At 42.2% G+C, this 12,178-nt stretch overlaps 1 protein-coding gene across 2 annotated transcripts in view; it reads right to left on the bottom strand.

Annotated features, from left to right (window-relative positions):
- Nucleotides 1-12,178, bottom strand: part of LOC137618269 (uncharacterized) — a 61,355-nt gene that overhangs the window by 15,862 nt on the left and 33,315 nt on the right. The window contains exon 3 of one of the 2 annotated variants that reach the window (XM_068348436.1): nucleotides 9,584-9,717. The exons of the other annotated variant lie outside the window; for it this stretch is intronic. The gene's annotated coding sequence lies outside the window, so the exon portion shown is untranslated. The remainder of the gene's footprint in view (nucleotides 1-9,583; nucleotides 9,718-12,178) is intronic. 2 annotated transcript variants of the gene reach the window in all.

Raw genomic sequence — 12,178 nt, 5'->3', positions numbered from 1 at the left:
GAAATTCACAGGCCATCAGAAATTGGATTTGATTTTGGATTATATAACTTATTTAAATAACACTATTTATGATGAAACATCTAAGGCTGTAACAGCCTTTGTACATTTTTTTTTTTTTTTTTTTGAGAAGAAAACAAGTAATGGTGCTTAATGATGGGGACAATCTCTTAGTTGCTCAAGTGGAAATTAGGACTTAAACTGATACTTTGGGATCTTTTTCTATGAATAAATAAGTTTACACTTTTCAGCCTATGATTTCACCCTCCTTAGAATTCTCACCAAAGAATTCCTTTCGTAAAAGGGGTAGAATATCAGGATTCTACTCTAGAAGACATTCCGTAAGAGATACTGTACCAACAGGACTCGATAATCTTATTAGAAAACACTATGATGGTTCTTCCTTGGAAATTCCAGTAGGACAAAGTCTTTCACTTCTATCAAGTTTGGAAAGCCTTCATCTCATTCTGCAGATGCTAACTTTAGTCAAAGAATGTTACCGGGTTCCTCTAATATCCAGTATTCGAATGTTTAAGGAGCCAGTTCCGTCTCCGAGTTATCTAGCAAATACAGCACAGCAAAGGCTCATATTTTGAAACCACACATTGTGAACCTTCACAAGAAAGATTTAATAGAGGAAGTCTTAAATCATGCTAAGGGGTTTTTACAAAAGGTTATTCCTAGTCCCCAAAGCTTCGGTGCATTGGAGACCAGTTCTACATGTCTCTACCTTCAACAAGTTTAGTTCTCACATTACTTTCGATGAAAACACCCTCAACAATTCTAGGGGTAATTAAGAAACTAGAACTAACAGAAACACATAGAAGACATAAATATAGGATGATAAAATGAAACAGAACCAAAGAAATATAATTCTTTTATAAGAGCCAAGTTGTATCGACAAAACGTATGAAGTCGAAACAGTTTTATATGGTACTTACAAAAACTTTGAAAACTAACCCCCTTTGACAAAGAAAAATTTCCAAATACAAAAATATCCAGACCTTCATGAAAACTCAATAGGGTCATAAAAGTTACATTTGAATTTAATGTAACAATTCTATAAAAACAATATCTGGATACACAGTAATATGTTATTTTCATTAGTAAAATAAATTTTTGAATATACTTACCCGATAATCATGTAGCTGTCAACTCCGTTGCCCGACAGAAATCTAAGGAGGGATACGCCAGCTATCACAATACTAGAAGGGGGTGTACTAACAGCGCCACCTGTGGCCAGGTACTCAAGTACTTCTTGTTGACACCTCCTCAATTATTCCTCGATCCCACTGGTTCTTTATGGGGAGGAAGGGAGGGTCAATTAAATCATGATTATCGGGTAAGTATATTCAAAAATTTATTTTACTAATGAAAATAACATTTTTCAATATTAAACTTACCCGATAATCATGTAGCTGATTCGCACCCAGGGGGGTGGGTGAAAACCAGTGAACAAGATTAAAGGATAGCCAAGTATCCCCACATTTCATATAACAGTTATCTCTAATAACAAATGAAATAATAAGTACCTGGTAAGGAAGTCGAATTGAACCGTTACTCTGCCTCTTTTTTAAGTTCGTCTTCCTTACTGAGCGCAGCGTTCCTCTTGGAGGCTGAATCAACCCAAGGTGCTAAAGTATATAGGGTTGCAACCCCTACTAAAGGACCTCTACACAACCTTTAACCCAGGCGCTTCTCAAGAATGAATTGACCACCCGCCAAATCAAAAGGATGCGGAAGGCTTCTTAGCCTACCGTAACAACCATAAAAACAACAAAAGAATTCAAGAGAAAAGTTAAAAAGGTTATGGGATTAAGGGAATGTAGTGGCTGAGCCCTCACCTACTACTGCACTCGCTGCTACGAATGGTCCCAGGGTGTAGCAGTTCTCGTAAAGAGACTGGACATCTTTCAGATAAAAAGATGCAAACACTGACTTGCTCCTCCAATAGGTTGCATCCATTACACTCTGCAGAGAACGGTTTTTATTAAAGGCCATCGAAGTAGCTACGGCTCTTACTTCGTGGGTCCTTACCTTCAGCAATGCAAGGTCTTCCTCCTTTAAGTGAGAATGTGCTTCTCTGATCAGAAGCCTTATATAATACGAAAGCCCATTCTTGGACATGGGTCTCGAGGGTTTCTTGATGGCACACCATAAGGCTTCTGACTGTCCTCGGAGAGGTTTAGACCTCTTTAGATAATATTTGAGAGCTCTGACAGGGCAAAGAACTCTCTCAAGTTCGTTACCTACCATGTTGGAAAGGCTAGGTATCTCGAACGATCTAGGCCAAGGACGTGAAGGAAGCTCGTTCTTTGCTAGGAATCCAAGCTGGAAAGAACATGTAGCAGACTCGGTCGTGAAACCAATGTTCTTGCTGAAGGCATGAACCTCACTGACTCTTTTAGCTGTTGCCAGGCAAACGAGAAAAAGAGTCTTGAGGGTAAGGTCCTTGAATGAAGCTGACTGGAGAGGTTCGAACCTAGATGTCATAAGGAACCTTAAGACTACGTCTAAATTCCAGCCTGGAGTGGAAAGACGACGATCTTTAGACGTCTCAAAAGACTTAAGAATGTCTTGAAGGTCCTTGTTGGAAGACAGGTCCAAACCTCTATGGCGGAGAACTGAGGCCAACATACTCCTATATCCCTTAATCGTAGGAGCTGAAAGGGATCTCTCATTTCTAAGATGAAGCAGGAAGTCAGCTATTTGGGTCACAGAGGTATTGGTAGAGGATATTGAATTGGCTCTACACCAGCTTCGGAAGACCTCCCACTTAGACTGGTAGACCCTACGAGTGGAAACCCTCCTTGCTCTGGCAATAGCCCTGGCTGCCTCCTTCGAAAAGCCTCGAGCTCTAGCGAATCTTTCGACAGTCTGAAGGCAGTCAGTTGAAGAGCGTGGAGGTTTGGATGTAACCTGTCTACGTGAGGTTGACGTAGAAGGTCCACTCTTAGAGGTAGAGTCCTGGGGAAGTCTACTAGCCATTGTAGTACCTCTGTGAACCATTCTCTTGCAGGCCAAAGGGGAGCAACCAGCGTCAGCCGTGTCCCTTCGTGCGAGACGAATTTCTGCAGAACCTTGTTGATTATCTTGAACGGAGGGAATGCGTACAGGTCGAGATGGGACCAGTTCAGTAGAAAGGCATCCACATGAACTGCTGCAGGGTCTGGAACAGGAGAACAAAACAGAGGAAGTCTCTTGGTCATGGAGGTGGCAAACAGATCTATGGTAGGTTGACCCCACAAGGTCCAAAGTCTGTTGCACACACTCTTGTGGAGGGTCCATTCCGTGGGAATGACCTGATTCCTTCTGCTCAGACGATCTGCTGACACGTTCATATTGCCCTGGATGAACCTCGTGACTAGAGAGAGGTTTCGACTTCTTGACCAAATGAGGAGGTCCCTTGCGATCTCGTAAAGGCTCCTCGAATGGGTCCCCCCTTGCTTGGAGATGTAAGCCAAGGCTGTGGTGTTGTCCGAGTTCACCTCCACCACTTTGCCTAGCAGGAGGGACTTGAAGTTCAACAGGGCTAGATGAACTGCCAGCAGTTCCTTGCAGTTGATGTGGAGAGATCGTTGTTCCTCGTTCCACATTCCGGAGCATTCCTTTCCGTCCAAGGTTGCACCCCAGCCCGAGTCCGATGCATCTGAGAAGAGATGAAGATTGGGGGTCTGAATGGCCAAGGATAGACCCTCTCTGAGAAGAAGGTTGTGCTTCCACCACAGGAGAGTGGTCTTCATCTCTTGGTTGATAGGGATAGAGATTGCTTCCAGGGTAGAACTCTTGTCCCAATGAGCTGCAAGGTGGAATTGAAGAGGGCGGAGGTGGAGTCTGCCCAGCTCGACAAACAGGGCTAGGGACGAGAGAGTCCCTGTGAGACTCATCCACTGTCTCACTGAGCAACTGTTCCTCTTCAGCATGCTCATGATGCACTCTAGGGCTTGGCTTATCCTGGGGGCCGATGGAAAAGCCCGAAAACTCTGACTCTGAATTTCCATTCCCAGATACACGATGGATTGTGAGGGAATGAGTTGAGATTTTTCCAAATTGACTAATAGACCCAGGTCTCTGATAAGGTCTAAAGTCCAATGAAGATTCTCCAGACAACGACGACTCGAGGAGGCTCTCAACAGCCAGTCGTCTAGGTAGAGGGAGGCTCTGATGTTTGACAAGTGAAGGAACTTGGCTACATTCCTCATCAGAAGGGTAAAGACCATAGGAGCTGTGCTTAGGCCAAAACACAGGGCTTGGAATTGGTAGACGACCTTTCCGAAAACGAATCTTAGGAAAGGTTGGGAGTCTGGATGAATCGGAACGTGAAAATAAGCATCTTTCAAGTCCAATGAGACCATCCAGTCCTCCTGTCTGACCGCTGCTAAGACCGACTTGGTCGTCTCCATCGTGAACGTCAGCTTGGTGACATACTCGTTGAGAGCGCTGACGTCCAGGACAGGTCTCCAACCTCCTGTCTTCTTGGCCACAAGAAAGAGGCGGTTGTAGAAGCCCGGGGATTGATGGTCCCGGACTACAACCACAGCCTTCTTCTGCACAAGAAGCGACACCTCCTGGTGCAAAGCTAGCCTCTTGTCCTCCTCTTTGTAGTTGGGAGGGAGGTTGATGGGCGAAGTGGTCAGAGGTGGTTGAAGGAAGAATGGAATCCTGTAACCGAACCTCAGCCAACTGACAGACTGTGCGTCTGCACCTCTCATCTCCCAAGCTCGCCAGAAGGTCTTGAGTCTGGCTCCTACTGTCGTCTGGAGAATCGGAGAGTCAGTGTTTTCCTTTGGATGGCTTGGATCCTTTCCTGGACTTGCCTCTGTAAGAGTCTGGACGGGAGCTTCCTCGGCTGGGGGCTCTACCACGAAAGGGCGGTATGAATCTAGTCGCAGGAGTATCAGTCACTGGGGAGCGGTAAGTCTTAGGGGCTGAGGTGGAAGCCTTAGACTTACGAGCCGAAGAAGCCACAAGATCGTGCGTGTCTTTCTGAATCAAAGCAGCCGACAAATCTTTAATGAGCTCTTCGGGAAAAATAAACTTCGAAAGAGGAGCAAACAGAAGTTGTGAACGTTGGCAAGGGGTAATGCTGGCGGAAAGGAAAGAACACAGCTGTTCCCTTTTCTTCAAAACCCCTGACACGAACAAGGACGCTAGCTCGCCCGATCCGTCTCTGATGGCCTTATCCATACAGGACATTAACAGCATGGCAGAATCTTTGTCCGTATGGGAGGTTTTCTTGCTGAGGGCCCCCAGGCACCAGTCTAGAAAATTAAACATTTCAAACGCTCTAAACACTCCTTTAAGCAAGTGATCCAAGTCCGAAAAGGTCCAACACACTTTTGAGCGTCTCATAGCAGATCTTCGAGGCGAGTCTACCAGACTTGAGAAGTCAGCCTGGGCAGAGGCAGGTATTCCCAAGCCTGGTGCTTCCCCTGTGGCATACCAAACGCTCGCTTTCGAAGTGAGCTTCGTTGGAGGGAACATGAAGGAAGTCTTGCCAAGAAGTTGCTTAGACTGCAGCCATTCCCCTAGGATCCTAAAAGCCCTCTTGGAGGATCTAGCTAGGACAAGCTTGGTATAGGAAGACTGAGCTTGTTGCACTCCCAGCGAAAACTCAGATGGTGGAGAGCGGGGTATAGCTGAGACAAAATGGTCTGGATAAACCTCCCTGAGAAGAGCCAAGACCTTGCGAAAATCAAGAGACTGTGGAGAGGGTCTGGAGTCGTCCACATCCGAAGAGGGATCAAGGTGTGCTTCCTCATCATCCGAAATCTCAACCCCAGAATGAGGCGACGGGATCGGATACGAATGCTGAACCGCAGAGTCAGAACGAGCAGGAACAACAACAGAGGTGGAAGGAGGAGGTGCAGCAAGTTCCTGTTCCTGTGGTATGAGTGAAGCGTGAATAGATCGAGGCTGTGCAGAACAAGGTAAAGTTCCAGCAAGCAGAGATGTCTGAGTAGCAGGATCAGGGTGCACGGGTAGAGCTCGGTGCAGCAGCTGAGCAGACTGACTCACAGGTGGAAGAGGTTCAACATCGTACGCCTGGCAGATGGAGCTGCGACTGGGTGCAGCGAGTGCAGGCGGGTGCAGCACAGGCTGAACCGGTGCAGGAGGCTGGTGCACCACCGGTGCAGGCGGGTGCAGCAAAGGCTGAACGGGTGCAGGAGGTTGGTGCACCACCGGTGCAGGCGGGTGCAGCACAGGCTGAACGGGTGCAGGAGGTTGGTGCACCACCGGTGCAGGCGGGTGCAGCACAGGCTGAACGGGTGCAGGAGGTTGGTGCACCACCGGTGCAGGAGGGTGCAGCACAGGCTGAACCGGTGCAGGAGATAGGTGCACCACAGGTGCAGGAGGTGCAGCACTCTCAGCACGACACTCACGCATCAGGTCCGAAAGCTGAGCTTGCATGGACTGAAGCATAGACCACTTGGGATCAGCAGAGACAGTAGCAGACTGAGGTAAAGCCATAACAGTGGTTGCACCACCGGTGCAGCTCTGTTGTACCTTACTCCTCTTGGGCGGAGTACAATCGCTAGAAGACTGAGGCGAGTCAGAGCTGAGCCAACGACTGCAACCTGGCTGAGCACTCGTGGGTTGGACTCTGCGTTTAAGAGGTCTAGAGACCTGAGACCAACGATTCTTCCCCGAGAGAAGATCAGCGGACGAGCGGAAGACGGGCTCAATCGTCTGCAAGTGGGAGTGACGGTCTGTGGTAGACACGCCCGCAACCACTGAGGATGATTCTGTGCGCCTAACAAGGCCTGCCGAACCCTTATGCCCTTCGACATTGCTTCTCCCCTGGGCTTGGGAGCTTGCAAGAGGTCCCGGACTGGGAGAACGACTGGCTCGCACAGAAAAATCCCCACGCACCACACTGGCACTAACACTAGTACAAGGCACTGCACCGACACTAGCACTCGTCACAGCACTGGCACTAACTTCACCCACTGCACTCTTGGCCTTCAACTCTTTCACTTCGGCCATCAGAGACTTATGGTCACTTACCACTGACTCTACCTTATCGCCTAAAGCCTGAATAGCACGTAAAACCACTGACATATCAGGCGGAGGGCACACAGTAGGATCGGGGGTAGCCACTACAGGGGTAGGATCAGGAAGAGGATCATGAGATGAGGAAAATAAAGAAGAGTGAGAAGAACTCCTCCTAGCTCTAATTCTCTCTAACTTAGAAGAATACTTTAAAAGTCGGACAAAATCCAATTCCGAAAGACCGGCGCATTCCTCACATCGATTTTCTAACTGACAGGGTCTGTCCCTACAGTCAGAACAAGCGGTGTGAGGATCTACCGAGACCTTCGGAATACGTCTATTGCAAGACCTACAACGTCTATGGGAGGGGGCTTGCGAAATGTCAGACATTTTGTTTTCAAGAGAAGTCAAAGGGAGATCCAAAAAACAAGCAAAAATTCGTTAACCGTTAAACTGAATTAAATAAAAGCTATCTAGCTAATATCAGAAGGTTTCCAGTAATGCGACAGCCGTAAATCAAAGAGAATACATCACCAAATAAGCGAGAATAAACTCGAAGACCATGAGCGTATCCCAGAACGTCTAGCCGGAGGCACGACAGAGGAATAATTGAGGAGGTGTCAACAAGAAGTACTTGAGTACCTGGCCACAGGTGGCGCTGTTAGTACACCCCCTTCTAGTATTGTGATAGCTGGCGTATCCCTCCTTAGATTTCTGTCGGGCAACGGAGTTGACAGCTACATGATTATCGGGTAAGTTTAATATTGAAAAGCCTAGGTTTATAAATATATCTGGATATGTATATTTCTGTATACAAGCATGAAATTTTGATTTGGTATACAGTGAGAGCATTGTATCAGTCTGCAAGCAAAAATTTTCCTCCTTATGGTAATTTTTTGTGGACAAGTACTAATGTGACTAACACGAAATTGACCAACCCGTTTCAATGTGCCACACGCTTGGTGTTCACGCTTTATGTAAGGGTGTGAAAAAAAGACGATCAATTATCCATAAATAGTAAATTTATATCATTTAGTTAGTGATAGTAAAACCCATTTAAGAGAGAGAACTCGTGACGTTACCCGGAGTTCTCACGAAAGAAAATTCTCCCTCCACGAACCTCCTCACAGGTAAAGTGCGAGTCAAAATTGTCAATACTTTCTATCTTTAATTGGGAATTATTAATTTATATTGATTTCAGATGTTAGGGGTTATAATTCCCTCTTTATATATTACAAACCTTACAAAATGAGTGTGTATGTGTATTTATGAACCTGGGGAATGTATTAAGCAAATTTCCTTTATTTATTAAGGGAAAATTTGTTTTGGTTTACCAATATTTTGAGATTAAAACTTGCTCTTGGAACGGATTAATCTCGTATACCGAGCTACTACTTTAAGTGTGATATTAAATAGCTCAAATTATAAGAGAACTTCTGGGATCTGTTAACCAGTCAGCAGAACACCAATTCAATTACAAGGAGTGTAAGAAAATGTGTCAACCTATTATCCCATATCCTTCGACACAAGGTCAACTCTATTCGGGGAAGGATAGCCGTGGTTATTTTAAACACGTCCCTGTTCCATACACGATATCTTTCGGGATATTCGCTCTGGGGGTAGTAACCCTGTGATGACCTCTACAGGTAAAATTCTCTGGTATATCACTCGCAGGAAATATCCCAAGTACAAAGCTGCCTTGAGGAACTTCCATCAAAACGACATGGCTATCTCACCCAAAAAAAGATTTTTCCTATGTCACAATCCCTTAAGTTACCGACTTTTTCTACTACATATGAAGTTACATACTTGGGATTCGTCCATGATACAAAAGTAAACTATTAAAATAACATATTTGTGACGACACAAAAATTGTTCACAAAAAGCACTGTTAAAGCTATGATTTCATGATGAAAATTGATATAATAAAGATTTATCTAAATGTGTTTACATGAGTTTCATCTAGATATTGTACTCTTTGCATCATAATGAAAAGGTCATAAGGAATTTTTTTAATTCTAAAACTATAAAACAAAGCAACAGTAACTTATCATTTTGTTCAGCATTAATCATTGTTTGTGTCTTCATCATCATCCTTATTATTAGTTACCATTATCATTACTATACTGCATAGCAATTCAATGAGACTATTGAAGAACATTTATAGACTAACATACTTACCCGAAAGATGTCTCTTTCAGCCTGTTGGAGATTAAATGACTTAAAACGAGTTTCCCAATGCTGAGTAGAATAATGAATAGAATAAGTAATTGTATGAATAAGTTATATTGTTATGAAAACAATTTTCTTAATACAAATTACTTTTCCTATAGCTGGAATTTTAAGTGTGTTTGTGAAAGTTCATGTTACTTATTTTTAATAGTGAGACAAAGTAATTCTAATACAATGTTAAGTTGATGATGCTGAGCTCTTCCAATCTATAATGGAACTATTCTACAATACTACGCACTTTTTACCCGTTTTGAGACAATTTTATCCACATCGTAGTAAATCTCGAGTAATAAACATCCCTAAAACACTCATCTGGGCTTTCAACATGAAATGTAAATTATGTAGGACGAAAATAACTTACCGTATCTCCTTTATAGGAGATTTTAGAACCAACTGATTGCACATTATACTAGATGTCTTCATTGTCATTTTGAAAAAAAATTATTTCCTAGCTGGATCGCCTGTGGATGAGAATCAGCTTCATGATATTTCCTCCTGGAAATAAGACAGAATTTCACTCAATTCATATACTCGCAAAATTTTGTATACCATTTAAAATATATATTTACCAGTACTGTACAGATAAAAGGTCTTTGTAAAAAAATATCAGTAAAGTGCTTTATATAAGATTTCTACACTTGGTCATATTGAATTCAGCTTTCAAAACTTTTAAAAACAGCCTTTTTTTTCATGCGTAATGTTCTTCATAAACAAAAAACAAGCAGCCTTATTTTGCTCTTAACTCCACTGCATACTTATACTTTGATCTATTTTCTTGAAAATCTTTCTTTTTCTTCCATATAACAATTAATTCACAAGAGGTTGCTGATAACTGTATTTCTAACCCATGTGATAAATTTGATAACACAAGGACTCACTAAATGATAACCTATATACCTGGTTATAGGAGTCAATATTTTCTAAATATTCATGACTCTTCAATGCAAATACTGGTTCTGGGTGTGCTCCACGAATGCAGCAAAGATTAACAACCAGGCATCATTGAGATGATGTCCACCAAAAGTGCACTCCTCAAAGCCCGACGGCTAATAGAGTACTGTACTCAAGTTATTCGCCAGAAAAGGGCCGAGGCTGTGGCCACTTAGTAACTGCCACCTTCAAGAGGAAAATGTGACTGTACATTCTTTGGATCATGAAGCATTTTTAAGGGGTTTTTGACATAACATCTCATCAAATAAATATGTCAGTCTCTCTACACCCCAGTTTTGATTCTTTGTAACATCTGGCTTCTTTTAAAATAAAACCAGCATTTATAGTTAGGAGAGATATTTCATGCCATACAGGTGACAGGTGATGGTAATACTAACAAAGACTGCAGTTATTTTGAGAACTGAGAGTGAATAGGATGTGTGGCTAAGATCCCCCATCTCTCATTGAACTACTCTTGCTTTTCAGTTATACCTCATATCTTGAAGTTCCTAAATTATCATTTATACAATCTGATAAAGTTCCTGGTAGATATAAACTGTTAATAAATTTTTAATACAATATTTACATTTAGCTCTGCAACTCTTAATTCTTTTGATTTATTGCTATTTCTTTCTGGGACCTTTGGTTTCAATTATTTTTAGAAAAAAAATACGCACAGTACATTTACTGTTCTACTTTATAATCTATCCCAAGGTTTAAGTACATCCTGTCCAACAATATGCTGGATATTCCAATATAATTTAATCACTACCGTATACACTATGTGAATTTCACCCAACTTCATATTCTAGTTAACCATTTTTTATATAATTTTAATTAATCAACCTAACGTTAGAATAACATCAATGGAAGTCCACACTCTTCTGCAGACTGTATTCAACTGATCTTCCAAAATAATTAACAAGCACAGAAGCTCTGCAACTTTCTCTGATGAAATACCTCTCGGCTATTAACCCTTTTACCCCCAGGCTCTTTGGAAATTTCCAACCCTTAACCCCCAAGAGGTTATTTTTTTCCCAGCACATTTTGCAGTATATTTTCTTTAAATTGCTCTAACAGCCTTAATTTTTGTCATAGAGAGGTCAGGTTGGTCTCATTCTCTTGGAAAATGCCTGAATTTTCTCAAAACATTATCAAAAATATGAAGAAAAAAAAATTTATAGCATTTTTTTTGCAAGGACGTACCGGTACGTCCATGGGGGTAAAGGGATGAGTTTTGTGAAGCGTACCAGTACGTCCTTTGGGGGTAAAAGGGTTAACAGATAAAAACTATTTTGGGTTGCATAATTCCTTAATGGGATAACGACATCAAATGAGCTTCTAAAAATACTTTCTTGCTTTGTAGAGTTTTTGAATAAAATTCTAACAGGTTGAGCTCCTATTATGTCCCTTTTTCATAGTATTCATCCTCTTTTTACTACAGGTATTCACTCCAGTTACTTATATGTCTACTTAAATTTTTATTCTATCAACAGCTCTTTTACCCCTCATCAATCATCAATGTTCATTTCTATTTCATCATTCATTTATACATTCATGAAGAATGTGACTGTTACACCAAAAGGTGAATAAATTTGTAATAAAGATTTTTGAAAATCTTAGTCCTCTTAGCTTAAACCTTTTACTACTGTTCCAAGATTTACTTATATCTTTTTTTTTTCTTGGTTTTCAAATGACTTGACAGACAGAAATGCTATTGCAACAGCAAAAGTAACCACGGCACAGGTTCCAATTCACGTCAACAAGAAGTCAAGACACGAACGTGGTTTTTTATTGGAACAATTCTGGGAAATTCAAATAATACTTAATACCATTCAAACATTTTCATACAGATAAAATCCCAAATTTTTAAGTAATTTGTATTTTTCCTAACATACTTACCTAGAACTACTTTCTTAGGAGTTACTGGTAACTCTTCCCAACCGACCAGAATTTTGTGTAGTTTACCCATTTTCTATGGGTGACCTCAGGCGGAGTGATATGCGCCCTGAGGCGACCCGGGGTC

Source organism: Palaemon carinicauda, chromosome 24 (assembly GCF_036898095.1).
Source record: "Palaemon carinicauda isolate YSFRI2023 chromosome 24, ASM3689809v2, whole genome shotgun sequence".
NCBI lineage: Eukaryota > Metazoa > Arthropoda > Malacostraca > Decapoda > Palaemonidae > Palaemon > Palaemon carinicauda.
The sequence above is the reverse complement of the archived record's forward strand: the minus strand, read 5'-3'. Positions and strand labels throughout refer to the sequence as shown.